Genomic DNA, 15,159 nt, shown 5'->3' on the forward strand with positions numbered 1-15,159 from the left:
AGGCCAGAATACGGGAGTGGGTAGGTTTTCCCTTCTCCAGGGGATCTTCCCAACTCAGAGATCAAACCCAGGCCTCCCGCATTGTGTATCTGAGGTTATTGATATTTCTCCCAGCAATCTTGATTCCAGCTTGTGCTTCATCCAGCCCAGCATCTCACACGATGTACTCTACTTGTTAAGCTGAATAAACAGGGTAACAATATACAGCCTTGACGTACTCCTTTCCCAGTTTTGAACCAGTCTGTTGTTCCGTGTCCAGTTCTAACTGTTGCTTCTGTTGTTTCATTCAAAGGAGTGCTTTGAGCCTCTGGGTTTTGCTTTGTAGTGTTCAGTGCCCTTCCAGTTTCCTCTTACAGTTTCTAAGGATTTTGCTTATGCTTTGTTTTGAGATCATCTTGAAAGTAGTTGAATTCTAGAGTGGATCAGACTTTGGCTTAGCAGCCACTTCAGTTTTGTCCTTTAGTTTCACAGTTGTCTTGTAGTTAGAAATCAGAAGTGATTAGGAAAACAGACCTTATCTGACCTAAGTCTTACTAAGACTTTACGGAATACTTAATACATTTTATTTACTTAACTCAGTGTCGCCAAAATATTATCAACATGTGGCTCTAGCTGCATTTCAGCTACTCAATAGCTACGTGTGGCTGGTGGCCTGCAGCTATATATAAATTATGATATTTGTACCAGTATTTCTTTTCCCCCTGTAGCAAATTGTGCAGAATTGGTGGTCATCTTTTTTTTTTTTTTTCCCATTTATTTTTATTAGTTGGAGGCTAATTACTCTACATCATTACAGTAGTTTTTGTCATACATTGAAATGAATTAGCCATGGATTTACATGTATTCCCCATCCCAGTCCCCCCTCCCACCTCCCTCTCCACCCGATCCCTCTGGGTCTTCCCAGTGCACCAGGCCCGAGCACCCGTCTCATGTACCCAACCTGGGCTGGTGATCTGCTTCACCCTAGATAATATACATGTTTCAATGCTGTTCTCTTGAAACATCCCACCCTCGCCTTCTCCCAGAGTCCACAAGTCTGTTCTATACATCTGAGTCTCTTTTGCTGTTTTGTATATAGGGTTATCATTACCATCTTTCTAAAGTCCATATATATGTGTTAGTATGCTGTAATGGACTTTAGCTTTCTGGCTTACTTCACTCTGTATAATGGGCTCCAGTTTCATCCATCTCATTAGAACTGATTCAAATGAATTCTTTTTAATGGCTGAGTAATATTCCATGGTGTATATGTACCACAGCTTCCTCATCCATTCGTCTGCTGATGGGCATCTGGGTTGCTTCCATGTCCTGGCTATTATAAACAGTGCTGCGATGAACATTGGGGTGCACGTGTCTCTTTCAGATCTGGTTTCCTTGGTGTGTATGCCCAGAAATGGGATTGCTGGGTCATATGGCAGTTCTATTTCCAGCTTTTTAAGAAATCTCCACACTGTTTTCCATAGTGGCTGTACTAATTTGCATTCCCACCAACAGTGTAAGAGGGTTCACTTTTCTCCACACCCTCTCCAGCATTTATTGCTTGTAGACTTTTGGATAGCAGCCATCCTGACTGGCATATAATGGTACCTCATTGTGGTTTTGATTTGCATTTCTCTGATAATGAGTGATGTTGAGCATCTTTTCATGTGTTTGTTAGCCATCTGTATGTCTTCCTTGGAGAAATGTCTGTTGAGTTCTTTGGCCCATTTTTTGATTGGGTCATTTATTTTTCTGGAGTTGAGCTGGAGGAGTTGCTTGTATATTTTTGAGATTAATCCTTTGTCTGTTGCTTCATTTGCTATTGGTGGTCATCTTATTGTTAAAAATTTGCTAGTGAAACCTTCTCGGCCTGGAGGGATCTTTTTTGAAGGTTTAAAATTACTAACTCAGTTTATTTTTGTAATTATAAATCTGTTCAGGTTATCTTTCATCTTGGATGACTTTGGGTAATTCCAAGGAATTGGTCCTTTTCACTGAATTGTTGGATTTATGTTGTGTAGAATTGTTTATACTATTCTTTATTAAATCATTTTAATGCTTTCTGTGCATGTAGTGATAATCCTCTCATTCTGTATATTTTGTGTCTCCTTTCTTTTTTTCTTTGATAATCTTGGTAATTTTAAAGAATTTGATAATTTTAAGAAAATAGCTTTTGGTTTCATTGATTTTTCTCTATTCTTTTGTTTTCAGTTGCGTAAGTCTCTGCTCTTTTATTTTTTAATTTTTTTTAGTTCTACCACTTTATTGCTACCAACCCATCTCCCTCCACCCTCGTGCACACATGCTCAGTCATGTAACCCCATGGATTGCAGTCTGCCAGCCTCCTCTGTCCGTGGACTTTTCCAAGCAAGAATACTGGAGTGGGTTGCCATTTCCTTCTCCAGGTTTCTGCTCTTTTAACATTTCCTTCCTTTTGCTTGACTTGTGTTTATTTTTGTAAAGTCTTAAGATGAAAGCTCAAGACTGGGTGGCTTCTAAACAACAGAAATTTATTTCTTAGATTTCTGGAGGCTGGGAAGCTAAAATAGAGGTGCTGACAGATTCAGCGTCTGGCAAGGGCTAGTTTCCTGCTTCATGGCACAGCCTTCTTCTCACTGTGTCCTCTTTGTGTATGTTAGTCACTCAGTCGTATCCAACTCTTTGCGACCCCATAGACTGTAGCTCGCCAGCTTCTCTGTCCATGGAATTCTCCAGGCAGGAGTACTGGAGTGGGTAGCCATTTCCTTCTCCAGGGGATCTTCCTGAACCAGGAATTGAACCCTGATCCCCCACATTGCAGATTCTCTACTGTCTGAGCCACCAGGGAAGGCCTGTGTCTTTTTTTTTTTTAATTTATTTATTTTTCCATTTATTTTTATTAGTTGGAGGCTAATTACTTTACAACATTGCAGTGGTTTTTGTCATACATTGAAATGAATTAGCCATGGATTTACATGTATTCCCCATCCCGGTCCCCCCTCCCAGCCCTGTGTCTTGTCTGGGGTCTTTCAGAATAAGGATGCCAATCCTCTTCATGTGGCTCTACCCTCGTGACCTAAGCGCCTCTCAAAGGCCCAACTTCAAAATACCCTTATATTTGGTATTATATGAATATTTCAAAGTAAGAATTTGGGGTAAGGGAAGGTACAGCTGTTTAGTCTATAACAACTATAAATTTCCCTTGGAGTACTTCTTATAGCTGCATGCCATAATTTTGAGATACTGTATTTTCATTCAGTTCAAAGTATTTTCTAATTTCCCTTGACTTCCTGTTTGACCCTTTTAACCTACCTATATCATTATATTTGGAGTTTCTTATAGATAGCATGTAGTTAGGCTATTTTCCCCCATTCTGACAATCTTTGTCTTCTAATTGATGTGTTAAGAGAGTTCCCATTTACTATAATTGTTGATATATTTGAATTTAGTTCAACCATTTTATTATTTGAAAACTTTTAAATCAGTTACATCACTCAACTTATAATGTATTTGTTCTTATAATAGAAGAAATATATGACCTAGAAGATACAGAAAATATAAACTGAAAAGAACATTTATTCTGAAGTACAGATACAGACACTGTTTATGTCCAAATATTAAAAGCATAAAAATTTTTGCTTTTCAGGTTTGTTGTTATGCTACATATAATCATATAACCTACTTTTTTACTACTCACTAATATTTTAGAGCCTTTCCCCTTATTATTAACCAAAATATTATAATAGATCATTCTTTCTCAGTTGAGATAAAATGCACATAACAAGTTAACCACTTAAAGTGAACAGTTCATTGGCATTTAGTGCATTCACAGAATTGTGCAACCATCATCTATTTAGTTCCACACATTTTTATCACCCCAAAAGGAAACTCCATAACTGTTAAATGTTCATAAAACTCCTGATGTCCACTAATGTACTTTTTTTTCTCTGTGGGTTGATAATTCTTTTTGTTGTGTTGGGGCAAGGTACATAAATAGTGATCAAACAATAAACTATATTAAATAGCCATCTTGAAAACAGAATCTGGGCTGCTTACTAAGAAAGAGTAACCATAACTTGGTTCATTTATAGTTAAATATTCTTTTTTTATTGAAGATGGATAGTATAGTTATAGCATGAATAGTATAATAGCACTGTGACCTTAGGAAATTATTTTACCTTTCAATGACTCTGTTTCTTCACCTAAAAATAGGAGAAACAGTACTTACCTCATAGGATTTTGAGGGAATTTGGTGAGTTAATGCATGTAAAAGCTTTTAGAACTGCACCTGGTATGGTAAGCAATGTATAGTTGTTAGATGCCGCTGCTCTCCTGCTGCTTCTTTCTTCGATGGGACTATATTGTGATACCTTATTCAGTAATCCTTGTCAACTCTTATATGAACTCTCTTAGTAAATGCTGATTCCTCAAGTTTTTTCCATCTCAGATATCTCAGTGATCTCTTGCCCTAGTGGCATCTTCAGGGTGAGTCAAAAATTCCAGGTCATAAATCAAGAAAGTTAAACACTTCTGTGGAGTACCCAAGGCAGAAGATTATATAGCTTAATGTGCACTGAAAATTATGCAGGAAATTAAATTTTACCAGAGCAGAAACCAGCTGCAGAATCCTCTGTGGGAACCAGTACTGGAGTCAAAAAACCAGAACCATAGTTGACAAAATGCTGGAGACTCAGTGTGGACAGCCCTGAGAGATGAAGATTCTAGGAGTGTCTTCTCACTTTTGTGAGTTTTATGTCAAGAATCTCTACTGGGTTTTCCCAGTGAATACTGGAGGAAGAATCCCCTAAATCTTCTGGCAGGTGAAAGGGGAAAGTAACTGTTTTGAAATTACCTAGAATATTGTGTTTTTCTTAAGGCCTGCCCTCAGGAGAAATTATTTTACCAGAGTCTTACCTACTATGGGTTTATCAGAGCCTGACTGAGCTGGGGAAAGGGAAACACCCTGCTCCAGTCCGCTTAGCCTTCCTATCCCATAAATGGGGAAGAAAACTGAGAAACGCTGATGGGAGTTCACAGTTCAGGGACACAGGCTCACCAAAAGACTGAGGCCTATCATAGGACTGCAGAATGCTTCCCATCCCACTACAACTAAAAGGCTCTTTTCAGCAGTTCCTTTACATAGTATATCATGTACACCTTTCAACAGAAAAGTAAGAAGACAGCAGACAAAGTTCGAAGAGACTGAACAAGCCTCAAAGTCAAACATGGCAGGAGTGTTACAATGATCAGACTAGTAAATTCTGTGATTAATATGTTAAATACTTTAGCATATTTAATATGTTAATATTTAATGTGTTAAATACCTTCCAGTGAGTATTCAGGACTGATTTCCTTTAGGATTGATTGGTTTGATAAAATGAGATGATGAGTGAAAAAAGTAGACAACGTGAAAGAACAAATGGATGATGTCAGCAAGAAGAAAGCAAAACAAAAAGCCAGACATCAAAAACTGTAACAAATGAGGAATGCCTTTTATGGGCTCTTTACTAGACTGGACCCGGTGAGGAAGGAATTTCTGAGCTTGAGGATATATCAGTAGAAACTTACAAAACTAAAAAGCAAAGAGAAAAAAAGACTGGGGGAAAAAATGGAAAAGAATACACAGGAACTGTGGGACAACTACACAAGATGCAACAAATGCATAATTGGAATGCTGGAAAGAGAAAAAAGGAACAGAAGAAACATTTAAAGCAATAATGACTGAGAGTTTTCCTAAATTAACATCAGACACCAAACCACAGATCTAGGAACCTAAGCGAACCAGATAGAGAAACAAAGATAAAGTATATAATGACTTCTTCTCAGAAATCAGGCAAGGAAGAAGACAGTGAAATGAAATATTGAAAGGGTGAAAAAAACTCTCCCAACGTAGGATTCTGTGCTCTGGAAACTTATCCTTCAAAAGTTAAGGAGAAATAATTTCTCAGACAAACCAAAATTAAGGGAATTTGTTGCCAGTAGTCCTCCCTACAAACCTAGAGAACATATTATAAAGCAGAGACATCACTTTGCTAACAAAGGTCTGTATAGTCAAAGCTATATTTTTCCAGTAGTTAGATACAGATGTGAGAGTTGGACCATACAGAAAGCTGAGCACTGAAGAATTGATGCCTTCAAGCTGTGGTGTTGGAGAAGACCCTTGAGAGTCCCTTGGACAGCAAGGAAATCAAACCAATCCGTCCTAAAGGAAATCAGTCCTGAATGCTCATTGGAAGGACTGATGCTGAAGCTGAAGCTCCAATACTTTGGCCACTTGATGCAAACAGCCGACTCATTGGAAAGACAATGATACTAGGAAAGATTGAAGGTGAAAGGAGAAAGGGGCAGCAGAGAGCGAGATGTTTAGATACCTTCACCAACTCAGTGGATATGAATTTGAGCAAACTCTGGGAGATAGTGAAGGACAAGGGAAGCCTGGTGTGCTGCAAGTTCATAGGGTTGCAGAAAGTTAGACATGGCTTAGTGACTGAACAAAAAAAAAAAAAATCCTCCCTTGCACAAAATGTGAAAGAAAGTTCTTCTGAGAGAGGGAAAACTATAGGTTATAAACTCAGATCTATACAAAGAAAATGCACTGGAGAATGAGTATGTGAAGGTAGAATTAAAAGTTTTGTTTTTATTATTCTTAATTGATCTAACAACAATTTGTTCAAAATAATAGTAACAGTGTAATCAATTATGTATGCTTGTGTTCAGTTACATGTGCCTGTGGTGTGGATCTGTGTTTGTGTACCTATATATATGCAAATGAATAAATGAAATGAATGACAGCAATGATACAAGGGACTGGAGGGAGAAATTAGGAGTGTTTTGCTAATATATGATACTTGGACTACTCATGAAATGATGTGTGTCATTTGTGATTTCGCTTGAATTATTGTAAATATACATTGCAGACTGACAATTTCATTTGAAAAAAGAATAGCTAATTTTTATACTAGGAAAGGAGAGAAACTGTAATTGTGTAAAATGCTCAATTAAAACCTAGAAGACAGAGATAGGGTAGAAAATTAAAACCTAAAAGAGATAGGGTAGAAGGCAAAAATCAGAACAGAGAACAAGAGCAACAAATAGAAAACAGTAACAAATGCCATAGATACTAATCCAGCTATATCAGTCACCGCTTTCAAACCTCAGTAGTCTACATACCCAAAGGTAAAGAAAGAGATCGTCAGAATGGATCACAAAACAAGACCTAACACTGTATTGCTTTCAAGAAACTTAACTTCAAATATGAATGTATTTATACATTAAGAATAAAGGGATGGAGAAAGATGTACTATACTGACACTAGTTCAAAGAAAGCAGGAGTAGCTGTATTCACTCTAAGCAGACTTCAGACCAACGAAAGTCATCGGAGATAAAGAGGGAGATAGTATGCAATGATAAAGGGGAGTATTCAGTATTTTTTTTAAATATAATTTATTTATTTTATTATTTTTGGTTGCACTGGGTCTTAGTTGGTATACGCAGGCTTTCTCAAGTTGTGGAGAATGAGGGCTACTCTCTGGTTGCGGTGTGTGGGCTTTTCATTGTGGTGGCTTCTCTTGTTGGGAAGCACAGGCTCCAGGTTCATGGGCTTCAGTAGTTGCAGCACACAGGCTCCGTAGCTGTGGCTTGCTGGCTCTGGGACACTCAGGCTTCAGCAGCTGTGGCACAGGGACTCAGTAGTTGTGCATGGATAATAATTCTTAATTTGTGTGCACCTGACAACAGACTGTCAGACTCTGTGTGGTGAAAGTGATAGAACTACAGGGAGAAATAGATGAATCTACCATCTTAGCTGGAGATTTCAATACTTCTCTACCAGAAATGGACAGACCCAGCAGGCAGAAAGCCATTAAGGACATAGTTGAACTTAACAACACCAACAATCTGCTGGATATAATTGACATATGCAGCTGCTGAACAGTAGCTGAATATACATTATTCTTAGGCTCACATGAAACTTTTGCCAAGGTAAACCACATTCTGGGTCATAAAACACCTTAACAAATTTAAAAGAATAGAAATTACACAATGTATCCTCTCAGGCTACAATGGAATTAAACTAGAAAGCAGCAACAGAAAGCTAGTGGGAAAATCCCCACACTTCTAACTGACACATGGATCAAAGAAGAAATCTAAATACTTTGAACTAAATGAAGATGAAAATAACACCTATCAAAATTGTGAAAAGCAGTTTGCTGTACTTTAAGCAGTACTTAAAGTGAAATTTACAGCACTGAATACATATATTAGAAAAAGAAAAACCTAAAATCTATAATAATCAAAGCTTTCACTCTAGGAAACTAAAAAAAGAGCAAATTCAATCAGAAGTAAAATGTAAATTAGAGCAGAAAATCAATAGAGTAAATCAACAAAAGCCAAAACAGTTTTTTTGAAAAGATTAAGTCAGGAACCTCTGGCCAGGCTAAGAAAGAAAAGGAAGAAAACACAAATTACTGAAGTCAGAAATGAAAGAGAGAGAATCACTACAGATCCCACAGACATTTAAAGGGTGATAAAGGAATATTAATGAGCAACTCATGTTGGTAACAAACATGTAATGCCCACAGATTTGATAGATTGATTTAGATGTAATAGATCAATTTCTTGATGCATACAATCTACCAGAGTCACACAAGAAGAAATAAACCATCGGTATTGGCTGTGTCTATAGAGAAAGTGAACCAACAGTTACTAACCTTAGAAAATAGCACCAGGCTTAGATGAGTTCACTAGTGAATTCTACCAGACATCTAAAGAAGAAATTATCCTACTACTGTGGGAACTCTTCCAGAAGAATGAAGCAGAAAGAATACTTCCCGACTCATTCAAGAGGCCAGCATTATCCTAATGCCAAACCAGACAGTTACAAGGAAAGAAAATCATAGACCATTATCTCTCATGAATATAGATGTAAAAGTCATCAACACAATATTATATTAATATCAAAGCATATCAAAGCCAGCAATGCATAAAAAGAATAATGGCACTATGTCCAAATGAAATTTATCCCAGATATTCAAGGCTGGTTCAACATTCAAAAAATCAATTAATATGATTAACTATATCAACAGAACAAGAGGAAAAGTCAATATGTTCATATCAATAGATACAGAAAAACCATCTGCTAAAATTCACTACCTATTTGTGATTGAACTCTCAGCAAACTAGGAAGAGAGGAGGGGCTGTCTGCTTGATTTAGAATATTTACAAAACTAAAATATTCCTACCATATTTACAGCAGTTTTATTCATAATTGCCAAAACTTGGGAGCAGTCAAAATGTCCTTCAGTAGGTGAATGGATAAATAAACTTTGGTACATCTAGACGGTGCAATACGATCCAGCACAAAAAAGAAATGAGTCTTCAGTTCTTGAAAAGATACAGAAGAACCTTAAGTGCCTATTACTAAATGAAAAAACTGGTCTGAAAAGGTACAATTCCAACTATATTAGCATACTAGAAAAGGCACAACTGTGGAAACAGTGGTTGCCAATGGCTAGGTGAGGGAGGGATGAATAGGCAGAGCACAGAGGGCAGTGAAACTATTCTATGTGATATAATGATAGAGACATGTCATACATTTATCAAAACCCACAGAATGTGCAACACCAAGACTGAACCCTAGCTATGGACTTCGGACGATAATAATGCAAGTGTGTAGGTTCATCAGTTGTAACAGATACATCACTTCATGGGATGTTGATGGTAAAAGAGTGTATGTGTATGTGGAGCAGAGTATATTATCTTCTCAGTTTTGTGGTGAACCTGCATCTACTTTTAAAAATAATAAAATCTGTTAAAAATGCTTCTTTCAATAATAGTAATAATAAACATTAGGAAATAATAATATTCTAGGTCAAATGGTGTCTGAAGGGGCTTCCCTAGAGACACAGTAATTTAACTAAAAAGATTCAGATTTTTGACAGCGTATCACATTTCCAGATTGTAGTAAATAAGTATAAACTATGGTTGAGCTTGACTAATGCAGTTTGACATGAATTGAAGACTCTCTGTGTGCCAAAGAGTGGGAGATAGAGTGAAGGTGATGGTTGTCTGAAAGAGATGAGTAGCAGACTGCTGTGGTCCAGACTGAAAGGCCCAGTGTGCTGTGCCTCAGTTGCGAGACAGTAGTGAGGGTGGCTCCCTCTCTAGGACTAGGAAGTCTTGTTGGCCTTGAGTAAGTCCTAAGACCCCAAGTTTGTGGTTGCTGTTACTTCAGTCTCGGGATGATAATCATTTGTTCTCTCAAAGCTCTGTGCCCAGATTCAAGCCAGGAAAATATTTTGGCCTATTAAGGGTCTGGAGTGGAAATGAAGAGGAAGGGGTACTTAGGAACAACAAAAAGTTAATACAAAATGATAGTTTAAATGCCAGTTTAATTCTGTGTGTTTCATGCCAGTTGCATATGTTTGGCTCTTAATGTGCTATATTGATTCCCTTTGTAGTTTTGATTATACTTTGAGATTTAAATTAGTAACTTAAGTTGCTTAAAGGTATTTTCAGGCTGTATTGGTTTTCTGCAGTTGCACTATCATCCATTCAGTTATATTCAGTTCAATTCAGTCACTCAGTCATGTCCAACTCTTTGCAACCCCATGAATTGCAGCACGCCAGGCCTCCCTATCCATCACCTACTCCCGGAGTTTACTCAAACTCAACGCCCATCAAGTCGGTGATGCCATCTAGCCATCTCATCCTCTGTCGTCCCCTTCTCCTCTTGCCCCCAATCCCTCCCAGCATCAAGGTCTTTTCCAAAGAGTCAACTCTCCACATAAGGTGGCCAAAGTACTGGAGTTTCAGCTTCAGCATTAGTCCTTCCAGTGAACACCCGGGACTGATCTCCTTCAGGATGGACTGGTTGGATCTCCTTGCAGACCAAGGGACTCTCAAGAGTCTTCTCCTACACCACAGTTCAAAAGCATCAATTTTTCGGTGCTCAGCTTTCTTCACAGTGCAACTCTCACATCCATACATGACCACTGGAAAAACCATAACCTTGACCAGATGGACCTTTGTTGGCAAAGTAATGTCTCTGCTTTTTAATGTGCTATCTAAGTTGGTCATAACTTTCCTTCCAAGGAGTAAGCATCTTTTAATTTCATGGCTGCAATTACCATCTGCAGTGATTTTGGAGCCCAGAAAAATAAAGTCTGACACTTTCCACTGTCTCGCCATCTATTTCCCATGAGGTGATGGGACCAGATGCCATGATCTTAGTTTTCTGAATGTTAAGCTTTAAGCCAACTTTTTCACTCTCCTCTTTCACTTTCATCAAGAGGTGTTTTAGTTCCTCTTCACTTTCTGCCATAAGGGTGGTGTCATCTACATATCTGAGGTTATTGATATTTCTCCCAGCAGTCTTGATTCCAGCTTGTGCTTCTTGCAGCCCAGCGTTTCTCAGTTATATTAGTGGGCTATAAAAGTTTAAATTATTAGAATGTTAATATTTTCATCTTTTTTGCCAGGAATAGTTGTGTCCATGAGTACTATCTCTTTACTGGTTGGTGGAACACTCAAAGCTGACTGGGGAGGAGAGGAAGGGGGAGGTAGGGAGGAAATGCTACATGTTGTTACGGATAAGCACTAGTCCAGGAGTTAAAAAATCTGACCTCTGGTTTTGATGCTGCCATGTAATATATTACTGATTGACCCTGAGCTACTGATTCAAAGTTGCTAGACCTCAGGGTTTTGTTTGTTCTAATTGTGGTGAAATAAATACACGTAACAATTTACCACCTTAACCATTTTTAAGTATACAGGTCAGTGGCATTAAGTGCTTTCACATTGTTGTACAACCATCCACACCATCTAGCTCCAGAACTCTTGCAAAAATGAAACTCTTATACCTATTAAATATTAACTCCTCTTTTCCTTCTCCCTCCAGCCCCTGACAACCACCCTTCTATTTCCTGTCTCTCCAGGTACCTCATATAAGTGGTATCACAGTTTTTGTCCTTTTGTGACTGGCTATTTATTTCAGTTCATCTTAAAGGTTCATCCAAGTTTTAATGTGGTTCAAAATTTCCCAGTTTTATAAGGCTGAATAATATTCCATTGTATGTATATTCCTCACGTTAAAATCATTTGATTTTATACATTTGATGTATACACTTGGATACATTTTATACATTTGATGTATACAGTTGGATTGCTTCTCCCTTTTGGTATTATGAATTATGCTGCTATGAAAACAGGTATGCAAATCCTTTCTCTTTGAAACTCTGCCTTTAGTTCTTTTGGGTATATACCTAGAAGTGAGGGTTGCTGGACCATGTGGCAAAAATTTTTAATTTTTTGAGGAAATGCCATACTGTTTTCCGTAGTGGCTATACCATTCTACTCTCCCCAGGGTATAAGAGTTGCAGTTTCTCCACATCCTTGTCCAGGCTTACTATTTTCTGTTGTGTTGTTTTTTTTTTTTTTTTTTACAGTAGCCATCCTAGTGAGTATGAGATAGTATCGTATTATAGTTGTAATTTGTAGTTCTCTAATGATGAATGACACTGATCATCTTTGCCTCTGCTTTTAGGTCCTTTAGTTTGTCTGTTCAAAAGTCCTTTTGCACATTTTACCCCCCAGCATGAATACTTTTGTATAACTGAGGGAAAATAAGTCACATATTTTGAAGATGAATCCTTTGAGAAGATTAGTTAGTAAGTTTTTAAAAGATTTCTGTAGTCAGTTGACTATTCCATTCATATTAAAATATAATTGAAAAGGGTTTCTTTTTTTTTTTTTTTTTTAAATATACATCATTTCTGTGGTAAAGTAGATGTCCTGGGTGACCCATTCAAGGAAGTTCACTTAGTCCAACTTTAATGAAGTCTATATCATTCAGGTACTGTTGGAAACAGCATATTAAGCCTGTATTTTTGGATCAGACAATGCAGGTTTGAGCAGATGCAACAAGAGCAAGAACCCTGGCCCAATTTTCTTGGATGGCTCCAGTAGAGCTGCTGGTGACCCATCTTTCTTTCTCAGATGCAGTCAGGCAAAAGGCCCTTTGCCCATCTTAAACTCAGGTTATGAGTTTTATTTTGTAGGAGTTCTTTATATATTGGATTGGCCAGTGTTTAAAGTAGTTCTACTGTAAGATGTTAACAGAAAAACCCAAACCAATTTTTTGGCTAACCCAGTATTTTGGGTATTTGCCCATTATCAGATATTGATTTGTAAGTATTTTCATTCCATGGTTTCCCTTTGCACTCTATTGATTGTGTCATTTGATCCACAAACATTTTAATTGTTTTTTCTCTGGATCATTGTTTATTTTTAATGAAACAAAGATGAATATTTTTACTGATAAATGGTACAATTCACAAAGAAGATAGACATCATAAAACATTAGACAACTAACAACAAAGAAACAGAGATATATAAAGCAAAAATAAGATGAAATATAAGGGGAAAAATACATATATATAATCATAGTGAGACATGTTAACATTTCTCTGAGAATATTTTATCAAGTGCAGAAAAGAATAGGAGCATCTTGAATGATGTCAGTAATAATTAAATATAGTAGATTTCTATTTATATTAGTTTTTATTAATCTTATGTCCTACACACATGTATTTAAAATTTTGTGTCCCCATACATCGTTACTAGATGTCCATAGGACATTTAGATAAACTTGCAAAAAGATAAAACATTTACTAAATTTCAAAAAGTAGAAATTTTTTTTGTGAGTCAGTTATTCATATACACATATATTATTTTGAAATTGTTTTCCTTTATGGATTATTACAAGATATTGACTATAGTTCCCTGTCCTTTACAATAACCTTTGTTGCTTATTGCATATCTATTTTTTTTAATTAGAAATCTGGCATTCTATTTATACTAAGTCAAACAAGTGGAATAAAAATGTCTTAAATTTTTTAGTTAGGCAAAAATTCATAAGTTTTCTAAATACATATACATATTATTTATATATATGTATACAAGAGCTTTTCTACTATGTGTGATAAAGACTTGAGAAATAACATCAAAAAAAAGAGATGGAGAAATTGGAAAACATAAACTAAATGAAGTGGGAGCGCTGAATATGAAATAGAAAAGTGAAACAAACTAGATAAAAAAGTAAAAGTTCCTCATGTAGTCCAGTTGTTTTTAAACATGGCTGCTCATTAGGAACATATCTGGAACTCTGGCGAAAAAAAAAAAGCAATACCTGGACATTTGTATTTTTCAAAAAATTCCAAGATAATTCTGACATGCATCTGGATTTTAAAAAGTAATTCCAGAGTTTTCTATTAAATGGTAGTTTTAGTAATATAGAATTCTATTATTTTTCTGCTGACCAATCATGATACAGTGGTATTGTGAGTAATAGTTACATAATTGCAATAGTGAAAGGTGTTTATCAGTTTTCACAGTCAATAGCCAGACAAAAAAATAAAAGATAATTACAATTGCAAGTCACAATTATAACATGATTAACCTAACAATATAAAATAATTACATACAATTTGGTGGGTCAAGCAGAGTGATGTGGTAAGTGGAAGTGCATACATACACCTGCATACATCTGCTCAGCCTGTCTGTGTCTTTTGGTTGGTGCATTTAATCCATTTATATTTAAGGTAATTATCAATATGCATGTTCCTGTTATCATTTTCTTAATTGTTTTGGGTTTATTTTCTGTAGGTGGGTCTTTTCCTCTTGTTTCCTGCCTAGAGAAGTTCCTTTAGCATTTGTTCTAAAACTGGTTTGGTGGTGCTAAATTCTCTTAACTTTTGCTTGTCTAGAAAGCTTTTGATTTCTCCATCAAATCTGAAGGAGAGTCTTGCTCCATAGAGTGTTCTTGGTTGTAGGTTCTTTCCTTTCACCGCTTTTAATATATCATGCCATTCCCTTCTGGCTTATAGAGTTTCTGTTGAGAAATGGGCTGATAGCCTGAAGGGAGTTCCCTTGAATGTTATTTGTTGTTTTCCCTCGTTGCTTTTAATATTTTTTAGGGCTTCCCTGGTGGCTCAGATGTAAAGAATCCGTCTGCAGTGAGGGAGACCTGGGTTTGATCCCTGGGTTGGGAAAATCCCCTGGAGGAGGGCATGGCAACCCACTCCAGTATTCTTGCCTGGAGAATCCCCATGGACGGAGGAGCCTCACGGGCTACAGTCCTTGGGTAGCAAAGAGTTGGACATGACTGAGCGACTTAAGCACAGCCCTGTCTTTAATTTTTGTTAG

The 15,159-nt window shown here is 37.0% G+C and overlaps 1 protein-coding gene and 1 pseudogene across 4 annotated transcripts in view; one reads left to right on the forward strand and one right to left on the reverse strand.

The window, feature by feature from the left end:
- ILRUN (inflammation and lipid regulator with UBA-like and NBR1-like domains) overlaps positions 1-15,159 on the forward strand; it is a 110,942-nt gene that overhangs the window by 56,622 nt on the left and 39,161 nt on the right. The gene's annotated exons all lie outside the window — the stretch shown is intronic.
- Positions 12,761-12,938, reverse strand: LOC110134315 (small ribosomal subunit protein uS14-like; annotated as a pseudogene).

The sequence above is a fragment of the Odocoileus virginianus genome, chromosome 27 (assembly GCF_023699985.2).
Source record: "Odocoileus virginianus isolate 20LAN1187 ecotype Illinois chromosome 27, Ovbor_1.2, whole genome shotgun sequence".
Classification (NCBI taxonomy): Eukaryota; Metazoa; Chordata; class Mammalia; order Artiodactyla; family Cervidae; genus Odocoileus; species Odocoileus virginianus.